Raw genomic sequence first — 24,592 nt, 5'->3', positions numbered from 1 at the left:
AATCGCTGGATCATATGGTAGCTCTATTTTTAGGTTTTTGAGAAGCCTCCATATTGTTTTTATGGTGGCTGCACTAGTTTACGTTCCCACAGCAATGTACAAGAGTTCCCCCCCTTTTTTTTTTTTAATTTTTTTTTTAACGTTTATTTATTTTTGAAACAGAGAGAGACAGAGCATGAACAGGGGAGGGTCAGAGAGAGGGAGACACAGAATCTGAAACAGGCTCCAGGCTCTGAGCCGTCAGCACAGAGCCCGACGTGGGGCTCGAACCCACGGACCACGAGATCATGACCTGAGCCGAAGTCGGCCGCTTAACCGACTGAGCCACCCAGGTGCCCCAAGAGTTCCCTTTTTATCTACATTCTCACCAGCACTTGTTATTTCTTCCCTTTTTAATAATAGCAATTCTAATACATGTGAGGTAATACAATCATTTTGTCAAGTTTCATGGAAAATCCTGTGTGGATTTTGCTTAGAAATGTATTGAATCTACCCTTGAATTTAAAGGAAATTGACATCTTATTATTATCAAATCTTACTATGTCTATGAACATGGTATGCCTCTCCATTTATTTAGATTTTATCTTTCGAAAAGTTGAATTATTTTTCACCCAGGTCTTCAACATCTTTTTTGAAACCACTTTTATAAATCGCGTTTTTAAAAGTATATTTTTAACTGTGTGTTTCTGATAGAGAAATACAGTCAGTTCTTGTATAATGATCTTATTATATCCAGCTATTGTTACATATTTTCAGCCAGTGGTTTGTAAATTTTTTTTTTTTATTACTGTGCAGCTAATCATATCAAATGCAAGCAGTAGCATTTTCATTTCTGCTCTTCCAATCTTACGCTTTTATTTCCTTGCACTTCTCACTTCATTGGCTAGTGCCTTCAATTCAGTATTGAATTAACCTGTGAAGGTAGGCATCCTTGACTTTTTCCCCTTGGTTTCCTATTTATTTTTTATTCGTGAACAAGACTGAATTAATGCCTTACTGTTTAATACTACATTTGCTGATCACATTTTCATCAGAGAAAATGTAAGACCTTACCTTGTTTTGTTAACTTTTCTCCAATTTTTATGACTATGTTTTCTCTGTGTTACCAATAACCAAAGCCTCAAACTCTCCTGGAAAATTACTTTATGTCAAGTGATATACTATAAATTATTGAGTGAGTGGTGCTTTTAAAAATGTAGTCACCTAAAATTTCAAACTAAGAGGATCATTTGTATGAACTAAGCATTTTGGATACTTAAGTGGAGACAAGTACCATAGTTTGTGTTGACTTGAGATTCCTTGATAAGGTGGTGTGTACATCATCCTCTTAAATTTTGATTTGAACTGTGGAATCAATCCTTCAGTAGCATTTTTCACAATTTAAAATGCCTGGTTTGAATGGCTCACTTTTTTTCCCTTTGCTCATGCAATTTTTGTTAAGACTTGAACAGATTCCTCCTAATCCTGTGAGCAGCCTGCAGGAAGACAACTATTAAAAGTAGAAAGCTATTAAGCAGTCAGGGGTTTATTATGCTTTAGTGTTTTGTTTAAGTCTGTTCTTAATTGGTTGATTAATGTATGTGAAGTCCTTTCCCCCCTCCATCTCTACAGATGGCAAATGGTAGGTCCCAACTGTCATTGTTCCGAAAAAAGGTTATGGTTCAAAGTCAAAGATTCCGAGATACCACAATAATCAATCATAGGAACTTGTCTCAGAGTGCCCAGCCAGGCAAAAGTTAGGGAGAGTAGTATTTACTTGGAATCCCTTAGGGGCATCTTTTTTTTTTCTTTTGGTGTGTTCTTGATTTTATTTAGAAAAGATTATTTAATTAATAGAAATGCCTCTGTGAATTTAGTGTCAGGCATTTAGATAAGTATGAAGAAGATTGGTAAATAAGTTTTCTGTTTATTGATTATCAAATATTGCTGGAATTGAGGCATGCAGTTTTAAAATGGGTGTAACAGAGAAAGTAACATTCTTACTATATTGAGATTAACAGAACACTTTTAAAGGAACACCTTTTTACCATTTTCATGTGAAGATGATTTATAATGGTTAACTTCCTTTTTTTAGGAGGAAGAATAGAATTATGTTCTGGTATTGATCCATAAAGAGGATTTGCATTTTATTCATACTATAAAAGTACCTTTAATGGATACATTGTGGTAATTGAATCTATACTGTGTATCACTATCAAAGTATCTTTTTAATTATTTTATGTTGCATAATTCAGTAACTAAATTTAAGTCATGGGGAAGGAGATGACTATATTATATCTTCTAAGTATAATGTATAGCCTTTAATATTCTTAAAGTGGACAGCAGTTAAGGACATTTTTAGTTGAATGCCAGAGAGAGAGAGAGAGAAAGAGAGAGAGAAAGAAAGAGAGAGAGGAGATTCCATTACATTCAGCACAGTATGAAACTAAGTCAAAGGAGTTTTGTTAATTAAATTCAATTGCCATCCATTAGACCGGTGGAATGAGTTTACTCTGCCAGGACGCTGACACAGCACAAGTATGCAATTTGGCTAAATGGCCATTTCTAAACCATAGCGCACATTTCTCCACTTGCTCACTTTTTTTTTTTTTTAAGTGAGAGGTTTTACTCTTGAAAAGTCAGAGAGTAACCAGTGCTTGCTGAAGGGTAAAGGTATCATTTTTATGCAGTTTGTTGAGAAACAATTAGCTTTTTGTCTTGGAGATGTGTAGTTCACATGGAGAGTTTGGGAGAAAATGATTCTTTAAAAAAGTATGCCATACCTGTAGGCGAGCATATTTTCAAACTGTACACGCACGTGTCATGGAGACACATGTGTGTTTTAAAATTTAGTTGTCTTTTAATCGAAAGCTTTTTAAAAGTCATAATTATTCCTTGAATTTTTAAAAGCATCCTTGAAGTCGAACTACAATCTGAATATATATTTGGGGGAAGTTATAATAATTGTGGGAATTATAAAAATGAAATTTAGGTGGTGGGTATGTACATCTACATTTTGGCATAAATCGCTGCTTTTAGAGGCTTTATATGTCAGACTGATAAGTTTCTTACCATGGTGAAATGACAGGAATACCACTCAGGCATTGGCTGACACATAATTTTGACAGCCAGCAAGATTGCAGTGTTGCTGAGTGCACAGATTTCCACTTCCTGCCAAGATTAAAATTGGCAAAAACCAAAAAGGATATTAGGGATTGTCACTTTAAGAAGAAATAACATGTTAATGCTCTGCATTTGCTCAAGAAATACAAGGTTGATCTCTTGAGCTGTAGTCTGTTGAAATCTACAAGTTTGCAATCAATAGAAGAGTTTTATTCATGTGCACATCAAAAATTAAATAAAGTAAATCGAGGTTCCCTGACATTTGTGATAATAAGGCTCATTATAGTTCTACTTAATAGGACATTATTATTTCTGTATAAAGAGAATTCCTCACCCAAGCTATAAAATAGGTTGCCCAACAGCTCCCAAAGAACAAAGGCCTACTTTAAGTTTATGAATCAGAAGACAGAAGGCCTTACTTCCTGAATTTTCTTATTTTTTCCTGTGTGAGCAGATGGTTTTTCTTTTTATACGTTGCCAGAACTTTCCTATAACAATAACTGTCGTTTATTGAGAAACTACTATGTTCTGGGTTCTGTACCCGGGCACTCAAACCTCAGACTTTTTTTTTTTTTTTCTTATTTAGTTTTTGTTTAAATCTAGACAGAAAAATGAGGAAAAATCTAGACAGAAAAATGTTGTGAAAGAGTCAGGCTCTGAATTATGCTTCTACTTTGCTATTTACAGTAAGTACTTTTGAAACAGCTGTAGACGTTCAAATGAAAGTAGCAATGTGGAGTGGGAAATGTGGGGGCATTCATTTGTGAAGACTTTGCATTTCTCCAGCTTTAGAGCCAACAGAAAAGGAGATTGTTGTGCATTCTATTAAATACTGCCAGTATGATTAATTTAAAGGGTTACATTTTATTGAACCCTGGTGTAGATGTTCTTTGTCAACCCACATTCACAGCTAGTTAGAGTGTGTGTAGCATTTATCAAAACTTTCTGGAGCCCCTCTCACCTCATTAGCATCTGAATCTCTATTCAGCAGTTAATGTCCGTTACTGCTAGAGTGCTCAATTCTTGTTTTCAATAAGCCAGTTGTAAAATGTCAGACTGTCACTTACAATATAAAAAACCAAAAATGATGGTATTTGTAAAAATGTTATCACCTCATAAAAACAAATTGTAAAGACATGAAAGTGATCTTGCTATACTGGGCTTTCAGAAGGGGGTTAGTACAGCTACTTTAAATACCAGTTGTGTAGATTCCCACACTTTTCTACCAATGGAGAGGTTTACACAAGCATAATTTAAGTTACAATCACACTAATTAACATCTCATTTGCATAAATTGTTGAAGTCAAAACAACAAAGAATTGTCTAAGAAGCCTAATCCTATTTGTCCAAAATAGAAAGATTTAAAAAAAAAAAAAAAAAACCCATGCTCTAAAAATTGGCAGCTTGAGTATGTCTTTAGTATGTTGAGCTGTGCCATTTAAAAAAATAAATGCTTTCTATTTGCTTAAGAATGTATTTCTCTGTCCTTTTTAGAGTCTTCCATATTTAATACACTTTTAAAATGAAAAAGCTATACTTTGCTTTCTAAATCAGTAATAAGTAGAGATTAAAATCAAGGTACAGTACCATTTACCTGTGGTAGAGAGTAACATGACTCGTTAGATGCATGGTGAAGCATATGTGTGTGTACACGTGTGTGTGTGTGTGTGCCGTGTGTGTGTGTGCCGTGTGTAGGAATTGGTAAAGTGTTCCTGTCTGAATCCATGTTCAGTTAAAATTTTTTAGTGTAGGCTGGTCTCATTCAGAGCGTCCAGCTGTTTTCAACGTCTTGTATTTTCCTTTTTGTTGTTGTGAATGAGGACACGTTAAAGGTAGTTTTTACCCATGTCTTCTACATGTGTGATAGCTCACATCTCAGGTCAGAAAACTTTCTTTTTAGTGGCCACCCAAATGCAGTTAGCCGCCTCGAGGGTGACTTAGTACGGTACACCGTCTTCTTCTTCTCTAAGACCCATTTAAAATTAGGGACATGTTTGCATACAGTGGACTAATGAAGTTTTCATACTGCCCCACAAGACTCTGCTCTCCTTTGTAGGTCTGACATTTACTCATTTCATATGCAGTTATTGTTACTAGTGAGTTTGCTTTAACGACATTGTGCATCTATGGAAATAAAATGTCACCAGCAGAGTTTAGGATTTTTTATTGTTAATTTTTGTAGTCATTTGGGGTTGAGGAATTTAAATTATCCTGCTTGGTTAGTATTTCCAATGTGAAATACTTGGTTAGTATTTCCAAGCCCTGAAATTGTGACAAGGTTAGGAATATGATTAGAATGAAAGTTTTACTTGAAGATTGTCAGTCTGGAAAGCATTTTATTTGTTCGTAATATAGAGCATATCTTAATTTAATTGTGATAGTCTTTAAATCTGTTCTTTAATTTGATCTTAAAATGTAAAGTTTACAAATTACTGTCTTAGAAATAGTGAATTTACAAATACGTATTGTCAACTGCATGTGAGCCATTATGCTAGGTTTGGTGAAGGATGTAATCTTACACAGTGTCGCCTTGCTTGTATGAAACATACATTTTTCTTGGGCATATAAAAATAAGTACGGGTGAGAACACGTTTTGTGGAAATTCAGGAGAGAATTTGTGAAGTATTGGGACAGTCTAGAAAGCTTTCGGATAAAATGAAATTTGAGTTATGGATTGAAGGATTGTTTGGATTTTTAGTGGGTGAGGAGGGGTGCTGCTAGAGACTAGTAGAAGGCCTGGAGAGCAGGGGCGAGGCATGAGGGAAGCTGTGGAAGCAGGAATATGCAGTTTTGCCCCAGGTGGGGTCAGCTGAGACATTTGGTTAGGAGACGGTTTCCTGTAGGGCAGGACATTGAGTGCCAGTTGAAAGATTTAGACAATAGAAAGTCAGGTAGGGTTTCTGAACAGGAGCATAACGTGTTTCAGGAAGTGTTTTGGCAAGAGTAATCATGAAGCTGAAATGCAGGGAGCCTTGTAAAAGACGACAGAGTAGAGTTAGGGGCAGTGAGTGATAGATCTTGTAGGTGTGTTGGCACAAGATTAAAAATAATAGTGATTTTCATTTCATATGCCCTGAGCAATATAATAAGCTAAATACATGAAATGAAAGTGTGCTTTTGAAAAGTAGTTAGTGATTTCTGATTCTAAGTGGTGTTTAAAACCTTTTAAAAGATATATTTCCATAAAATAAATTTTATTTCTTTTAATTTTTAATAGTGATTAATTCTGTGATTTAGAAAGGTGTGTGTACAAAAAAAGAGAACATTATTTCCTTTCACCTTTCAGAGGAAATTGATTTCCAGATTATTTTCCCATGTATTTTTTTAAAAGTTGACTTTTAAAAGAACACATTCCTGTTTCTTTTGAGTATGGCCAGATTACTTCATTGCCAATATTTGATCTTTATTGGTAGGTGAGGGCATGTCAGAGCTACTCAGGAGAACGTTCTGGACCTTTCTTCTTATCTTTTAAAGGCTTATATTTGATAAGGTTGGACATGGTGTGTACATGGTGACTTTTATCATTCTTCTTGTCGCTTTTCTATGTTTACTTCATTCATAGTATGTAATCTGAGAGTGCCTTCAGGAGACTAGGAAAGATCTGGCCACAGACACCACATTTTGGGTATTTTAACATATTCAGGAGAAAATTGGGTGTTGTATTCAGACAGGAAGGTAGATTGGCATAGATAGAAGTGCTTATTTTCAATATTCAAGGAATACGTACTAATCCTCTACTGGAAATATGGTAACATGGCATGTTGATGGAGAAACATAAAATCAAGAAGCTGTCCTTCCCTTCCAGATGCTCATTGGTTGGTAGGAGAAGAGGCAAAACATGTGAAGTGGTATGCTTTTTTCTTTTTTTTTAAATTTTTAAAATGTTTATTTATTTTTGAGAGACAGAGAGAGAGAGAGAGTGTGAGTGGGGGAGGGACAGAGAGAGAGAGAGAAAGACTCAGAATCTGAAGAGGCTCCAGGCTCTGAGCCGTCAGCACAGAGCCCGACGCGGGGCTCGAACCACAAACTGCGAGATCATGACCTGAGCCGAAGTTGGATGCTTAACTGACTGAGCCACCCAGGTGCCCCTGGTATGTTTTATAGTAGAATTCAAGGGACCCACATGACTCAAGAGAGGACAGTATTGATTCTGAGTTGTGGAGAAAGAGAAATACTTCTGTGAAGGAGATGACATCAAAGCAGGGTCTTGGAGGTTGGCAGGAAAATGAAGGGACCGAGCACGCAGATGGGGGTTTATGGCGTGTGTTCTGTAAATGCCACATGGCTCAGATGAAGCACAGAGCATGCAGTGTATATGATGTCTTCACGTCTGCCCTTATTTGTTCAGCAAACACCCGTCGCTTACCTTGTGCCAACCATTGAGCTAGGCTACCTGTAAGGAACCCACCAGCTTCTTCATGGACAGAGTTGAAAGGGTTTGTCCAGTTGCCTTTGCCCCTGAGAGAGAGAAGGTCCACATTTGGTACCTTTGGCATAGTATCCCTTGGCATATTTAAAGTTTGGTTCAAGAGCATATTGAAAATTTCACATTCCTGGGGCACCTGGGTGGCTCAGGTGGATAAGCATCCGACTTCGGCTCAGGTCATGATCTCATGCTCTGTGAGTTTGAACCCTGTGTCGGGCTCTGTGCTGACAGCTCAGAGCCTGGAGACTGCTTTGGATTCTGGGTCCCCCTCTCTCTCTGCCCCTCCCCTGCTCACACTTGGTTTCTCTCTCTCTCTCAAAAATAAATAAACGTTAAAAAATAAATAAATTTTCACATTCCCTTCACTAAAGCATGAAACTTTCAAACCTATAAAAAGATGGTGAAGAGCATGTTCTCCCTGCTCCTTTCCTTTCTTCACTTGCAGCTGGATTGTTCCTCCTTCCCTCCAAGGGTGATCTGTGGAGTATCTGTTTGTCCTTCCTTTAGTGTGAGGAATCCCCTTCTTTTTCCCCCAAGAGAGTTTGGGTCTGATGCTGATTTTTTCTCATTCTGGGACTGCCCAGTTATAACAGAGTTCAGTGGTATAAATGTGAGGCCCAAATTAGAGATCCCAGAATAAAGTCGGAGAAGAATTCTTCAGTTATTGATAGAATTGTCTTATGGATTTGAGCAAAGTCTTGTATATGGTGAAAATGAGACCCTGAGTTAATTAAAATAACTTCACAGTACATATCTGTCCCTCCCAGTGCTGCTATAAATAATTGCAAAGGTAAGGATTCTTAGTAACTGCAAATATGCAGAAAACATGGATATTAGAAAGTTTCGATGACCTTAATGAAGAAACAAACTTGGCTCTGGATCTTTGCCTAGCAGGAATGAAGTTTTTTGAATATGATAAACACTGTCAGTTGTTAAGGCATCTTCTGATAGGTGAAAAGTGGTTTTTCAATGCAGTGCTGCCTGGCATGCGTCTTCTCTATGGTCTATTATCTTGTGGGAATGACATTCGTTAAGTTGGTATCTGTGTGCATCCCACCCAAATAAAGAATGTTTCATCAGCAAAGTGAATTGCCATATAGTCATCAGACTCTAGAAATAAATTATCAACCATGACTGCAGTGGGTGAGGCTGTTTGTTTATCAGATCACTTGAGAACAGAGTAAAGTGAGTTTCATATTTTCCTGAGTCTTGAATTCTCATTTTAGACATCTGTTCAGAAGCTTTCTAAGCCATGGAGTATTCTAAATGAGCATTTTGTTAAATGGATGGAGGAAGACTTAGTTTTCCATTGTTAGGTGAAACCTAATTAAAAATTAAATAATGACCTTGTGTTGGCTTGTAAATTTCTTATTCCCTGCATGTGTGAGTGTATTTTGTTAGAACATTCCATTTTAAAGCATGCTTTTTTTTTTTTTTTTTTTAATGATGAGAAATACTTGAAAACTACCATTTCCTTTTGGAATTACAGTCGAGTATCAGAGGATAGTCTATAGTTGAGAGTGGAGGGGTTTAGAAGGTGTTAGAAGCATATAGCTTTATGAACCATATTTTCTGTGGATATAGCAGAATTAGTTTAATTGTTCTGTTTCACTCTCTCCAGCATGAGTGCACTCATCATGGAAATTAACAGAGGCACTGCTATTTGTGTTATATCAGGAATTCTTTATAAACTTAATAAATGAAAGCTTTTTTCTTACAGGCCCGATTCACTAGTGGAGTTCTGCTGAAATAATGTGGCTACCTTCCATTAATGTTAATGGAGGTTATGGATATAATTCCCTCCATAGTGATGGAAGAACGAGCCCTAGAGAAAAGAATGTTTGTAATGAATCACTGGGTTATGACACAGGATTCACTTGGTCTCCCTAATACTATTTTTTTTTCCTCCTGAAAGTTTAAGGTCTTATATTTAGTAACTAGTCTTTCTCTACCCTAATTCTTTGTGGTCAAGTCTGTAATAATGTTAAGAACATAGAAAAGCAATATGGATTCATGTGTAGGCATGGTTTGGGGTTATGTAATGATTCAGCACTACATAGTTTTGTGTTTTCCTTTTACTTAATATTATTTGGTGGACATAACTTTAATGTTTTAAGAGATCATCATATTTTTCACTAATAATAGTTGCTTTAATAATTTATTGTCCTGACAGACTGCAGTTTATCAGTTAAGTATTAAATCTCTCAAATATATTTATTAAATACCTACTGTGTATAAGGTTCTAAGTTTAATGCGTTTGACACAATCCCTATCTCAAATTGCCTTTCATCTTGTGATATAAGTAGAACCCAGTCTTTAGGCTTTTTCTTGTGGGCCAAGATCAAGTGCGAAGAATTTGGTGGGAGATGGGTGTGTGTGTGTGTGTATGTGTGTGTGTGTGTGTGTGTGTGTGTGTGTCTTTCTGTCTGTCTCACAGGGACTGAAGAAAGGAAGGCCGTTGTGGTTGGTGGTGTGTTGGAGAGACTGGTCTAAAGAGAGATAACTGAGTTCCTCCAGGGAGGAAACACAAGATCTTACCACAAGATCACATAGCAAGTCAGTGGGGGTGAAGGTAGCGTTTGACTCCAGACTATGCTGGTAGACTATCACGTGATTCAGGCACCAGAGCATGAACGCCAAAGACTAGTGGAAGAAATAATTTCTATAGGCATCCAAACACTTTGATCTAGAGGAAATTTCAGGACTCTCTGAGAAAGTGTATAGCATATGAAAGATACTATAGGTATTTTCTTCCTATAATATAAGCAGAAAATTATTCAGGCTCATTTTCAGATAAATTGTGATCTTGAGTTGAAAGACATAATGTACCTAAACCCTTTTTTACTGGATGATCTTTTCCCATGAAATTTCAAATATTTATGCATGTAATTTGGTGATGATTTTTGCTATTTAGGTATTTTCCTCCCTAGTAACACAAAATCTTGCTTACCCAACTCCCAAAGTCCATCTCACTAGTAAGCTCCTCAGCCTCTGTTCTTGTGCCCAGTAAGTGCTCCTCGTTACCAGGTCCACATAATTAATGCTTTATCACATGAGGTGATTCAGTTACTCAGCAAAACAAAATGATGTACACTTTTAGAAATAGCTCTAGAAAGTAAATTTGAACCTAAAGTGTTCAGTTGAGAGGAAATTTCTGTTTGTTCTTAATTAAGAGAAACTGTATGGAAATGTAAGCTAAGGATGCATTAATCAGAGAAGTTGGCATTACATTGTGTTATTCATTTTTATTTGGCATAGATTGCATGGGTACTCATTAAATAATTTGTATGGCTGAAATAACTCTAGTGATATTTCTTGCTAAATTTTTGCATCTGTTCAGACTAAAACTCAGGAAAGTTAAAAAAAAAAATTCAGTCCTTAGGTTTGAAAGTTTGACTCATTTATTATAAGTGAAAATCTTTATTGTGGAAATATATATGCCTCAAAATGTTTGCTTGCTTCATTTTGGGGGAAGAAATGTGTGAGAGTAGGTAAATTGTTAATGAAAAATTATTAATCAAATAGCAGATTTATATCTGGTGAATAGATACTTATGCTTAATGCTCTTCAATTTTAACAGCTTTGCCTCAGCCCACCTTATCTGTGACCTTATCAACTTTGATATTATTGTTTTTTTTTTTAACTTTGATATTGTTTTACAAACAAATAGTAGAAGGAGAAAGTTTGCATATTTAGAAGTTTGGTAGTTGATTCCCTTTGTGGGTAAATGCACATCTCAGGGGGAACCTGATCTGTATAGATAGCCTATTTGGATCAAGGGCAAGGAAAAGGAATTTCCTTTACCCATTTATATTTTTTGGTTTATATAGGTCAAACTAGATTTCTTGGACCTACTAAATTTATGTGGTGTACACATGGCTGTAGGTTTGGTCTGGGCTCTGTAATATTTGTAATTATGTGAGATGACAAGATTGAATTAACTTAATTGTAGAGTTTTACATAGTGTTTGTACCAAATCCTAATAAAATAATGTGAAATTCAATGAGTAATGCCAAGTGGGACAGTGCTCTACTCACATAAGCTTACTAAACTTGATATATTCTTATGGCGCTTCTCCAGAATGCAGAAGAAACACATTTATCTAGGTGATTAGTATTCTTTCTGTCTGCCAGATTTAAGGATTGTTTGGAAATATTGTTAGAATCAAAATCAACGTTTGTTGCTACACAGGGTTGGGCATTCCAGGCAAACTCTGGTCGTTTTTAATGGTCTTATTCTTATGTCCACTCATTTTATGTCTGCCATGACACTGATGTTTTCAGTAACACAGAGCTGCTATCAAAAGAGTGATACACTTTTAAGTGAAGTATTTGGGAAAGTAATAAAGTCATTTCTGGTCCCATCTCAAAGGATATTATTGAAAATGTCTTTAAAAGTGATCAGGGTAACACATACTAGGCCCTCTCCAGTTCCGGTGTTTGAAGTTAACAACCTGCAGTTCAAGCCCATTTCAAGCAGAAAAGTGGCTCTCCCACAATTCCTCCTCCCCCTTTTTTGAACCACAGACATTTTTATTTTATTTACTTATTTATTTTTAAGTTGAAGTATAGTTGACATACAATACTATAGTACCTTCTGATGTAGTGATTTGACAATTATGTTCGTGACAAAATGCTCACACAAACTACTCTTTAAATACTGTAGCTGGTTCTAAATTTAAGGAAAAATGAAAATATTGGGAAATCATAGTCAAAATAGTTCAAAAGAAGTTCAGAATAGTCAAAATAGTCAAAATAGTCAAAAGAAGTTCAGGACAGAAGATGCTTTTATGGTTGGTAACTGCCCAAATCGGTTTTAACTTGAACATGGCAATGCTTTGCATTTTATGATGGCTAATTCGTGCCATCTATTAGCCATAATGCCAGCTCCTGTTTTGTTTTTTTTTTTTAAATCTCAAATACATTTACAGTAAATATATTAACAAATTGTGAGGTCTTAGGTTGACCTCCTGGACATTAGGAAATCAAATTTAAAGCATTGCATTGTCTGTTACTCAATGGAGTGGACTGAGTACAGCGTGTGACTTGTGTTCTGCCGATGATGCAATAAGCTAATATTGTAGTGTGAGTTAAGGTTGATTAGATGATCATCTTTAACTCTGTTTTCTCCAGGGGTTTTTGAACGCTCGTGTTTTCAGGTGATAGTCTATGCCCCTATTATATTGCTCTTTTAAAAAAAGTATTCTCTTTTGGGCAAGAAAACATAGGCTCTCTTCGGATTCTGGATGGAAATTAGCAACCTTATGCTCAGAATGTAAAAGTATACTGTGTTATCATAAACTGACTCTCTTCAAAAAAAAAAAAAATTCTAGGGAGTAAAATACATGCGCAAGATACCAGAAATTGATTTACAGAGTTATAGCTATTTTTTTTTTTAACTTTCTTAAAAGTTTTTGTCCTGGAATTAATTTTCAGTGAAAACTAAGACATTTTTCTTCTCATCTGGAATCAGTTTTTACCTCATTAGCAGGAAATGGTGAATATACATTAAGCACAAATAAAGTTCACTTTATGAGGCAAAGAATTTGCACTCGGTAAGTAGATGTGTACAAATGAAAGACCCTTTCTGCTCTCCTTAAAGAGGATTGTGAAGGAAATTTTAACAGCAGATGCCATCATTCAGGTAACTTCCACTGGTGTGATTCCCACTGCCCTCCCTCCCCCCACAATAAATCCAAAGAATCCAGGAGAATTTTTCTCCCAACCTATTGGGAAGTATTTCGATGCAGCCTTTAGTATATTGGTAAAATTAAGTGTTCATTAGCTGGGCCTTGGTGGTGATATCATGGGGGTATGGGGTAGAACTCTCTTTTCCATTTTCTTTTGATCTTAAAGTTACATAACTGTGCGTTCAGCTTAACTTGTGTTATTGCAGTAGGAAGATGTGTAGGTGGAAAGATATTCTAAAGGGAGGCTAGAGCCACCTTCCCTGACAAGAAAAAATTCAAGGGAACAAATAAATAAAAATACACTCAAAGAATCATAGAATGTTATAGCTGTAAGGGACCTTAGGTTTCATTTAACCGAAATTTTAGCTTCAAGATCCTAGAAAAAAATAAATATTCTGTGATTGTGAATGGCATTTTTCCATATTTGAAAGTTAAATTTACTAATGTGTCTGCTTATTTACCCATGATATATTTGTGGCTCTTTTTTTTTATATTACCAGTGGGAACATATTCTGTGTTATAGTATCTTTTTATTTGTCTGGATGCTTGTATATTCCTGTTTGTCTGTTAATGCTCTCACACGTGCAAACATACAAGAGAAAATGGCAATCCAGTATTAAACAATGGGGAAAAAGTTATAGTGCAATAAGACTGGATTAGTCATGCTTTTCACAGTCAAGTTGCCATAAGGGTCATTTTTTAAAGTTTTAGACTAACTCACATGTATCCCAGAGTTTATACAGGGTTGTGGAGTATCTCTTTAGACATATAGTCTTGCTGCTGTTTTGTCCTGATGTATAAAATGGATATCATTGAACTGGCATCTAGAAAGCATTGGTAGCACTACAGATTTTATCACTCATTCCAAACATAGGAGTTGCAAAACACCTTTCTTTAAATATTTTCTCTTCATGGTGCAACTGGGGAGGGCCAAATTCCAGCCTTAAATAAAGTTTCAACCTGACTAGTTGATAGAAATGGCAGAGTAATAGAACTTGTGGTCAAGAAGCCGATACCTGGATTGTGTCAAGGATTAGACTGTATGTTTGCAACCCTTCCAGATGGGCTCCTTGTTTCTACTCTATACGCACATCCTTGTAGCCATAAGGAAACGGAGAGAGAGTTCTACCTTTAGTTTCTTCTTCTAGAGATACTCCGCATGGGACTTCTAGACCCTAATCAGTATTCTTTTGTTGATGATAATCTACTTAAATGATATCCTATCATCAGAATCCCTTAATAGAATTATCTTTGCATTTTGCACTGTTCTTCCATCTTGGCTTCTAAAAGCTAGAAGTGTCCTTCCCCCCATTCCCCCCACCCCCATCATTTTCCTAATGGAGATGACATATAAATATGCCAAGCAGAATCCATAATCATGGCAGGAAACCTACACAGTAGGGCTGGTTTTGATACATAGTCCACCCTACTGGCAAGTACTTTTTAGGCAGCTTCATATAATAACGCATAGGGTACAAAAAGAGACCTCTGCTGTGATTTCTTTGGTTTATGTATTTCACATTGAAATTGTAGGTTTTTTTGGTTGGAATTTATTTGAGATGATTAAAGACATTTTGCAGAGTACTCAAATATAGGTGAAAGAATTTCAAGTTTGCTCATTTTGGCATAATTTTAAAACAAAAGTGTTACTGTTGGATCTGGGCATGTGATGGGTGAATGAGTGTTTCAATGAAATGACATAAGTCTGTATAATTTGGAGGGTAATGATGCCTTAGAACGAGAATAAATCTGGAGCGATGGAAAGGCTCCATATTCTAGATGAATGCATGCTTCCTCCTATGAGTCTGAAAAATAAAATTAAAGCTTTATTTATACGAATCCACTGGGGGAAAAAAGCTACATGGACTGGGTTTATGATATATTTCAGAACAGGAATATTAGCCTTAACCTCTTTCCTCACATTGCATATGATATTTAATCCATCATCTTTGTTTTAAACAAACAATACACAAGCTGTTGCTGGCATTGGTATAAAGCTGATGGTCCATCTGGAGAGCAGGAATATAGATCAGGAGAATAAGAGAATTGAAATTGGGTGCAAGGGCAGATTTGCATGTGTAAAACCTCTCTGTTTACTAGCTTTTTATCAAATTGTTTAATACGAGGCAAAACAGAATCCTTTTTCTTGAATCTGAGGACCTTATTGGAGGAAAAGTTGCTGAAGGAAGAATAATTGGGTTTTGAGGGACAATAAAATTATAGCCATTAATATCTTCTCGTTTAGCATGGGCAAGTCCATGTGGAAGAATTGAGAACACTGCTGGGGATTGGGTTCTTGTTCTAGCCATGTGATCTTTGGCCAGTCATTTTAGCTTCTTGACCTTCAGTGTCCTTTGGTCCAAGTTAATTCAGCAACCACTGCTTGAGGTGCCGTGAGAATTTTCTCGGACCCAACCATTCTGCTAGGCATTATGGATCCATGGCTGAATAAGACTGAGCCCTACTCTCAAGAGGCTTAAGGTCTTGCAATGGAGACAGACATTACAACTGAATAATGTAGTGAGTGTTATATAGGAGACACTGGCTCACAAAGGAAGGAAACATTCTGTCTGGAATAGACAGGAAGATTTGTATTACAAATCTCTTATAAGGATTTTCTATTTTGACCAGCAGAGGAGCCGACATTCCAGGTATGCGAATAGTGAGAGGTTCAGAACAAATTATCAACAAAGTTCTTTCCAGTTCCACATTTGCAGTGTTATCAATGTAAAATTCTTTGAATAGCTTTCCACTGATGAGTTATTCGCTGAAGAGTGTTTATTGTCATGCTCGAAAGAAAATAATAATGAAAGAAACAATGATTTCCTTTAGTTATAAAACTGGGGCTGGATGGGAGGAGGCCGCCAGTATTTCTCTTTATAATTATTGCCCTGTTTGAAAAATCAGCCCGCATCTAGGGTGGCAAACACTGTGTAGAGGCCTTCCTTCTTCCTTCTCGGGAGCAGCAGTGGATGGAACCACTGTAACCTGGCCTCCCGCCATGAGAGGAGGGAATCCAGGTGGCCATGTTCAAATGTGTCTGCGTGCAGCAAGGCTTCTGAAATGACAGGAGAGCCCGGCGGCTTCCAAAGCAGCTGTGACTCTGGATTGCGCCCACCATCCCTGCTTCTCACCACAAGAGGAGTGAATCTCTGCTGCCTTAGGAGGCATGGAGCCTGGGACTTTAATTCCTTTTTTAATTTTTCATTTTATTTTTAAAACGCTTGAGTGGTGGATGATGATTTCTTGACAAAAGAGAGATTTCCCCCCTTTTAAAATTATTTTAACTCAGGCTCTTGTGTAAACTCATGGGCTGGGAATAAGACCAGAATACCTTCTTTTTGTTGTTGTTTACAAACGGCCAATAATTTATTCACATGTGACATTTGAGCTGGCATTTTTTTCCTCCTAAGATGACAGTAGCTTCCGCTGTTGTATCCTAAAGCAAAGTCAGAGTAGCCCTTTGCTTTTGTCCCCATCGGTAGTTATATTTTGCCCTCTTGCCTTTTTCATTTAGACCTTATGGTATTTCCTAACCCTCAGACTGTTTTGAAAGGCTTTGATTAAAATATGCTGATAAAAGAATTCGATAACCAAGTTAGGAACGACAAGGCTATCTAGAGAAGACCGAATGATTTGGCAGCCTAACAAATTCTATTCAGAGCACACAAAGAGATTCTGGAACGTTTTATAGGGACTCGTGTTTAGGGAATGGTATGAACTCAGGTTACCTGCCGAATATGGTGTCATATGGAAACATTTAAGAGCTTATGGAAAATTCTTTGAAATAAAGTGGAATGAACTAGCAAGCATATAATACCTAAGAAGAAAAATAAGAGCATTCATTCTGATTTTTAGGTGGCTGCTTAAGGAAGGGAGGTGGATGGAAGTAAATCATTCCAACTTTGTATGCATAACGTAGAAGAGCTATCACCTAAGAATAGTTTTGCTAACCAAACCGTAGACTTAAAAGGATATTAAAGGCCATCATGTCTAACCGCCTTCCTCTGTAGGAACCTCCTAGGTGTTATCCCCAACAGCCTTTACTTAAATACTTCCAGAAAAAAACTGAGGGACTGGGGGAGTAGGGACGAAGGTTGGCAGGAACTTCTGTTGAATACCTAATATCTGCAGGATACTGGGGTGCACACTTTCTCACCGTCTCATTTGACTTACGTGTGGGTTTATAACCTCCAGATTACAGGTGAGGGAACTAAGTTATTTACGAGTAGGGAAGCTTGCCTCAGCTCCTGTGTCTAGATTAAGGCAAAACTGAAATTAGAGCCTCGTTCCATCTTCTTGTACTACACTCAGGTTGGAGGAGAGCTCCTTCCTCACGAGGCACTCTCTTCTGTCTTAGTAATATACGTTGTTTGAAATGCTTTCTTTTATTTTGCTGAAATCTGTCTCTCATTAACATCTCTCCTTGGTCCTGATTCCACCTCAGGAACGACACAGAGTTGATGGAGTTCTCTTTTGTCATGAGGGTATGTTAACAACGACTGCTGCCCATATGGTTTCTGCCATCTCATACTTAGTTGGTTTTTTTGACAACAGACACACACACACACACACACACACACACAAATGTCCTTTTGTTGATTCTAGTTCACCTTCCAACATATGGAACTCTTTTTGAATCTTTAGAGGTCTAGACTCAAAGATCATGAGCATTAGAAGATATCTTAGTTTCATCTCACCCTGTCTGATTCATCAACAATTGTTACTATGCCATCATTCAAGCCATGCATAAGCCATTAATTAATAGTGAACGGGACAAAAAGGCTAGGTTAACTCATGGTCTGTGTGTTAGTTACTGAAACTGAATGCAGAATTTAGACTACCTGCGAATTTTTCTGGGAAGAGAGTTAATGGAGATTGCCACATTTTTAAGGGAACTTCTTACCGTGAAAAATTAGTAACTATTCAAAGTAGAAAACTTCCTCCATTATTCTTTGTTTAAAATTATAAGCCCAAGTGTTATTCACCAAAACCTTACCTTTTACTCTTCAGGGACCTTTGAAAATGTGTGGAATACTGATGCATCTCCTGTATACACCCAGCACTTACTGATAGTAGAATAGGAGTTGGCTTTCTCAGTGGACTGGGAGCTCCTCAAGAGCAGGGGCCTTTGCAAGTCCTTGACCCTCTCGCTCTAAGCCACTGGCAAATACAGACCCTTGAAGTTTATGAATTGAATGGAATGGTTCAGATGAAACTGCCCATGTTCTAGGATTGGGCTGTTTATTTTAGTTAGCCTTATTTCATGTGCTGTTATTTTGGGTGAATGGTGTAATAATACAATTGTACTGAACACCTAACTAATTTAATAAATAATGAAGAGGAAGAATAATGGACCATAATGAGATGTGAAGAGCCCAGTTAATAATGCTGAGTTTTATTATGTATGAAATAAAAAACATGTAGCCTGAGGAAAAGTGTTTATTAACATACTCCTTCGTGTGTTGTTATTGAAGAGGGGCACTGGCCTGCGTGAAATGGAAACTGATGATTTTACATACATAAAAAGAGCATTTTAGGAATTGAAACCTGAGGGAGGTTAGTTGATACAGTGTCCTATACTTTACAGATAAGGAAACTCAAGTTCTGATAGTGAAGTGACCTTCCAAAGGTCACACATTCAGTATAATAGTACGTTTTTCAACAAATGGTGGTGCCTACCTCATGCTTTTTTTTTTTTTTTAAATCTTCCAAATGTTAAAAGTATAAGATTAAGTAAAGGTCATTTTTAGACCATATGAAGTAGCCCAGTTGCCCCAGGATTAGTTTATTGTATGCATATCTGCCATTGTTTTACAGATCAAGCATAAATCCACACAATTTGATTTCTATGTTTTAAATTTAAATTTAATTAATTTTTTTTTTTTTTTTAGAGGGAGAACGTGCAAAAGGCAGAGAAGGCCAGAGGCAGAGAGAGAATCTTAAACAGGTTCCATGCTCAGCATGGAGTCTGATGTGGAGCTCACTGTGGGGCTCAATCCCACAAGCCTGGGACCATGACCTGAGCTGATACCAAGAGTCAGATGCTTAACTGACTGAACCACCCAGGTGCCCCATCACACAACTTGATTTTAAAGGACAGTTTCTTTGCAAGTGAAATATATCTATGGAAAGAAAAGCAGTCATATTTTCTTATCTGAAGTGACTAGTTCTTTGCTGTATTTCCATTAGGGCTATTTTCCAAGGGGAGTTTCAAAATATTGAATATGTTAAAGATTTCTAATAAAGCTAGGAATTTTGAGAAAAATTCAGAGTGCAGCCATAACTTCCTTCAAACTATCTCTTAGAGGAGCCCCCGTTCAAGTTAGAATCTTGGCTTGATGGACAAGGGAATTGACCCAGTGCAATGGTTCTCGCATTGTTATGATGAACTTTCCTTGACTCGTCTCCTCAAAAAGTCAAAGTCAGTGTCTTTGATTGCTTCAAACACGATTGTCTTGTCTCACTAGCTTAGACTTTAAGCTTTTCTTATGCTCCCAGAATGACTTCTTTGGTAATTACTTCTACTTTTTATTAAAACAGTTTTGGTTGTTGAGGTAGGAAGAAGAGGAAAGACCAATCCCATTCCAGTTTGCTTGGGCTACGTTGATGCTGTCTTTCAGACTGCTGGTGAAATAAAAATTCCTGGTTTCTACGACATCAGAGATGCCAAGTGTGTGATGAAGACAGTGTTGTCTTACTCTTTTTGAGTAATGGACACAAAGACGTGCCTGTTGCCCTGTAACTTTCAGATCTTCTGTAACCTTTTTAAACAAAATGGGAGAAGCTGCTACTTGTACCCAAGGGAAGAGAAAGTTAATGAATAGAAAAGACAGAATTTACTTAGGAAAACAGTGGAATTAAGCTCTGGACAAAACATGCATCAGTGATGCATAACATTTTTGTTAATTGGGTCTTAACAGGTTTCTGACTCATGTGGTAATCATTGTAGAAGTGGGTCATACTAGACCATGCCAGCGGCATATCCCACAGCTATAAGAACTCTTACCTACTTGTGCATGTGCACCTGAGTTTCTGGAGGCATACATTTCTATAGCTTAATTTAGGTTCCACGTACACTTCAGTGGTTAAACCTGAGCTAGACTCAAAGAGTTTGTTTCCATTAAGAAAATGAATCTTTTATGTGGACCAAGGTCAGGTTAGTTAATTTGTTTGCTTTTATTGGAATAACTTTTCCCATTCCAATTCATCACTTAATTTTAAGTGGTTCTACTAAAACACCCATTAAAGTCCCTTACATTTCTCACAGACTAGGGCTATGACAGGTTCATGTGACTTGTCTTTTTCAAGGCACAAAGGTAGCTTTTCTGATCGTCAACCTATTCTTCCTTGTCTGTAATTTCCCAACGATGAGGGAACATTTTCTATGATAGTATGAACTCTATTTGCAAAGAGACCAAATGAAGTTTTCACAAGACATAAGATTAAAATATAAAAACGCACCCAATGTGATAAACATTTCTTCTTTAAAAATAATAAGACTTTTTTTCCCCTAAATTCTTTTTTTTTCTGCCTGCTTCACCCTCTTCCCGACTGATGCATTATCCAGCAACTCAAAGTTGACTCCTGCTAGTAAAGTAACTAAATGTGATGTTATTGCTCTAATTAGTGGTGACAAAAGATCAATTAATGTTATAATTAAAAACAGTGTCTAGATCTGTTGTTTGTGGTGAACAAATGTGACAATTACTTTGTTCATTGACATAGATGTGTTGAATTTCCTCTCTAGATTTTAAGGGGATGCATTTTAGTGCTGATGTGCGCATTTAGCTGTGGACAGTAGGAACAAGGCAAGCATATTAGGGAAAGAATAGGGCCCATAATGTCTAAGCTAGAGCCATATTTTAACATACTTGACACCTTTCTTTGGTGCCTGGTGCTATATCAGCAACTTGTACTCACTGGATCTGGAGCCTCACGCTTTTAATATTTTATCACTAAATGCTTAAGTGTTTATGTTGCAAAAAGAAAAGAAAAAAAAATCCCACTTGGACTCTTAGACCACACGAACAGGACAATATATGATAACCATGTCATTGATGATTTTGGTTCTATGTATGGCAGTAAAGTTTAAGTTGATGGGGTAGAATAGTGAGTATGTGATTTTTGCAAATCTGGTTGGATTTTCTTCTGATACAGAGCAAGCTGTTTTTTATACGTTGAAGCCTGGGAAAGCTATGTTACTGTAAAAAGAGTAACCGTATCTCTTTTCTGAGTTGTTGCCAAGCAGATGTAGACTTTTGGAATGTGCCCAGAAAAGTTCTACAGCTGATACTTTGGTGACTTGTTCCTACTTCTAGCTTTACCAGCACCTATTTAAATAGCAGAGGAGCATGATTTTGTGTTGGTAGGTCACAGTTTTATACATTTCTCTACAATTAAATATGGGTAAGCTAACATTGATTGTAATTGATAGAAATGATGTAAGCCCAGTTTGCTTTTAATGAATACAGTGAAAGGGCACGTGGGTGGCTCAGTTGCTTAAGTGTCTGACTTCGGTTCAGGTCATGATCTCACGGTCCGTGAGTTCGAGCCCCGCGTCGGGCGCTGTGCTGACAGCTCGGAGCCTGGAGCCTGCTTCAGATTCTGTGTCTCCCTCTCTTGCTTCCCCTCCCCCATCGGCACTTGCTCTCTCTCTCAAAAATAAATAAACGTTAAAAAAAAAAGGAATACAGTGAAGCTATGGCCAGCATTGCTAATACATTTTTGACAAAACGAATCAAGAAAATCCATCTAAAAAGTTCTCTGAGAGATTGGCATTGAATGTAAAACAAGGACAATCTGCTACCATTACTAAAAGAATCTCACCTTTTAACTTCATCACATAAATGGATCATGCTCAGTGGATCTACCTGAGCAGCACGTGGTTTGATTTTAATTTCTTAGATTACTGATTCCCACCATCATGCCTGAGTACTCTTTCTGTGGTATTAGAAATGAGAAAATATCACAGTTTCAGGTTGACAGATTTATCAAGAAATGAGCATTTTCTGTAACATCAGCTCAAAATAAAACGTTACTGTTATAATCTCAGGTAACTTGGTAGCAATGGAAATCCTGTAAACCTTGAAGGTAGTGTGCTTTTGACATGGATGGTAAAGGAAGGAAGCTAGTTGAATTCATTTGCTCTGCTGCTGGCTAAAAAGACAAACAAGGAGGGACGGAGGGAACAAAGAAAGTAAAAATCTTTCTTTTTTTTCAGGAGGAGTTGGAAGATGAGGAGTAATACAACACACCAGATATATATGTTAAAAACTTGCAACAAATCATAGATCACACTAAAGGATTACTAAAGTTTTAAACATGGCTGAGGGTATAGATGTCAGATTTTCTTACACAATAGTGGGTCTTTTGTTTCAGAGTTCACTCTTGGCCAGAAACTCCCTACCACTGTGTTAATTTCCTGTCGATCTTTCATTCAGCAACAGAACTAGAGATGGGGAGCAGACACCCCCCCACCCCCCCTCCCACCCCCCAGGCTTTTTAAGACTGTGCTTTGTGTAGATTAAAAAGAAGAAAGAAAAAAGAACAAACTTTTTCCAAACAAGATGTCCATGTGCATTCTTTAAGATCCTGTATGTGTGCTTAAAATGATCCTTAAAAAAAGCTCTCTCCATAATTTTGAACCTCTCCTTTTTCTAAAGACTTTTATAGTCATTTTTTTTTCCTTCTCAGCATGTGAACAAATGTGTAACTCGAATAGATGTTACTTTGCTATTTGCTTAGATTGTTTTAAAAGGCTAGTTGTGTGGAGGAACGAAGAAGGAAGGGAGGCAGGAGTAGCTGGGGTTTATTTGTTCTGTGTTGACCTAATGAGTGCAGTTCTTAAAAAATAATAAATATTTATATGTGATCTTAATTTTTAATGAGTCTCATAAAGTGGCTGGTACAGAAAAGTGTATGAGAAGCCATATATATTAAACTATATGTATTGTAAATACACGCATGTGCACACTAGAATGTTTTAGGAGGGAAAAGAGCTTATTGAGCTTGCTCCCTGTTGTTTTCCTGGTACCTAGAACAGTGCCTGACGTGTGACCGCCACTCAATAAATATTTGTTGAGTTAAACAAATATGAAAATAAATAAATAGGCAGCACCATATAGCAGGATGGCATTAGATTGGAATTCGGAAGACCTGGAGTGTACTTCCAGCACTGCCGTTAACAAAGTATGAGGAGCTGCCTAAGTCATTTAATTTCTTTGCTCCTCTGTGGCTTAAAAACTGGAACCTTTGCCTTCATGTTTTGTTTTGTTTTTAAAATAATGATTAAATGATACCTAAGGGGTATAAAAGCTCTTTGGAAACTGCAGGGTGCTTTAAATGAGTGTGCATATGTGTGTGTATGTACAGAAAATCCTTTATCTCTTTGCTTCTCAATTTCTTTTCTTAGGAAAATCAGATTATTTAAATCCCATTATGCATAGCTCTCCTCTGCTCTTCCTAAGCCTCTGTATTCCATTACCTCTAGTAAATCAGAAAAAGGTGGTGAGTCAGGCTGTTGTAGAAGGCGAGGTCTGCTGTTTCTCATGACCATTTCACTGTGTGGAACTCCAAACTCTCCAGTGCGTGTATCTCGTGGACTGTCTTACCTGTTTTCAGCCATACAAGATGTTAGGTATGACCTGGGGTCTCCTAGATATGACCACTTCAAGATTCTTTGATGAGCAAATTAAAGTATTTATTAGTCATTAATACTATAGATGAATAATCATGAATTTAACCTAGAGTCGACCTAAAATCAGTGTCATGGGATTATCTGTAAAGATTTTTTAAAAAAATGTGTGCGTTCGTTAATAATAGTATGTCCTGAAGCTGCATATCTGGAAGGGAAAAGGATAGAAAGTAACAAGTAGAAAGATATTAACAAGGAGAAAAGAGATCATGGTCAGAGATCATGATCTTTAGGACAGTTGTTCAAGGCTTTATACTCATTCATTCTCCACAGTTATTTTTTGAATTAGGATTCTTTTTCTTTTTTAATTTTTAATGTTTGTTTGTTTATTTATTTATTTTTGTTTATTTACTTTTGAGAGAGAGAGAGAGACAGAGCACAAGCAGGTGAGGGGCAGAGAGAGAGGGAGACGCAGAATCTTAAGCAGGCTCCAGGCTCTGAGCTGTCAGCACAGAGCCCAATGCAGGACTCGAACTCACGAACATGAGAGATCGTGACCTGAGTTGAAGTCGGATGCCCAACCGACTGAGCCACCCAGGCCACCCAGGATTCTTATTCTTAAATTTAAATATCGAGTAACAAATTTGGATGGCCCTTCATATTAACATATTGTCTTAAATTAGGAAGAAATGGTTTGAAGTTCGAAGTAAGCTTTAATAGCATCATAGAAGTTACATTT

The 24,592-nt window shown here is 37.0% G+C and overlaps 1 protein-coding gene and 1 long non-coding RNA gene across 11 annotated transcripts in view; both read left to right on the top strand.

The window, feature by feature from the left end:
- The window catches only part of NFIA (nuclear factor I A), a 576,975-nt gene that overhangs the window by 228,670 nt on the left and 323,713 nt on the right, over window positions 1–24,592 (top strand). The window lies entirely within an intron of this gene.
- LOC131504648 (uncharacterized) lies at window positions 158–19,754 on the top strand. The gene is made up of 3 exons (XR_009258087.1): window positions 158–13,082; window positions 17,665–17,704; window positions 19,112–19,754. It is a non-coding gene; the product is annotated as an uncharacterized LOC131504648 (long non-coding RNA).

Source organism: Neofelis nebulosa, chromosome 2 (assembly GCF_028018385.1).
Source record: "Neofelis nebulosa isolate mNeoNeb1 chromosome 2, mNeoNeb1.pri, whole genome shotgun sequence".
Classification (NCBI taxonomy): Eukaryota; Metazoa; Chordata; class Mammalia; order Carnivora; family Felidae; genus Neofelis; species Neofelis nebulosa.
This window is presented reverse-complemented; position numbering and strand designations above follow the sequence as displayed.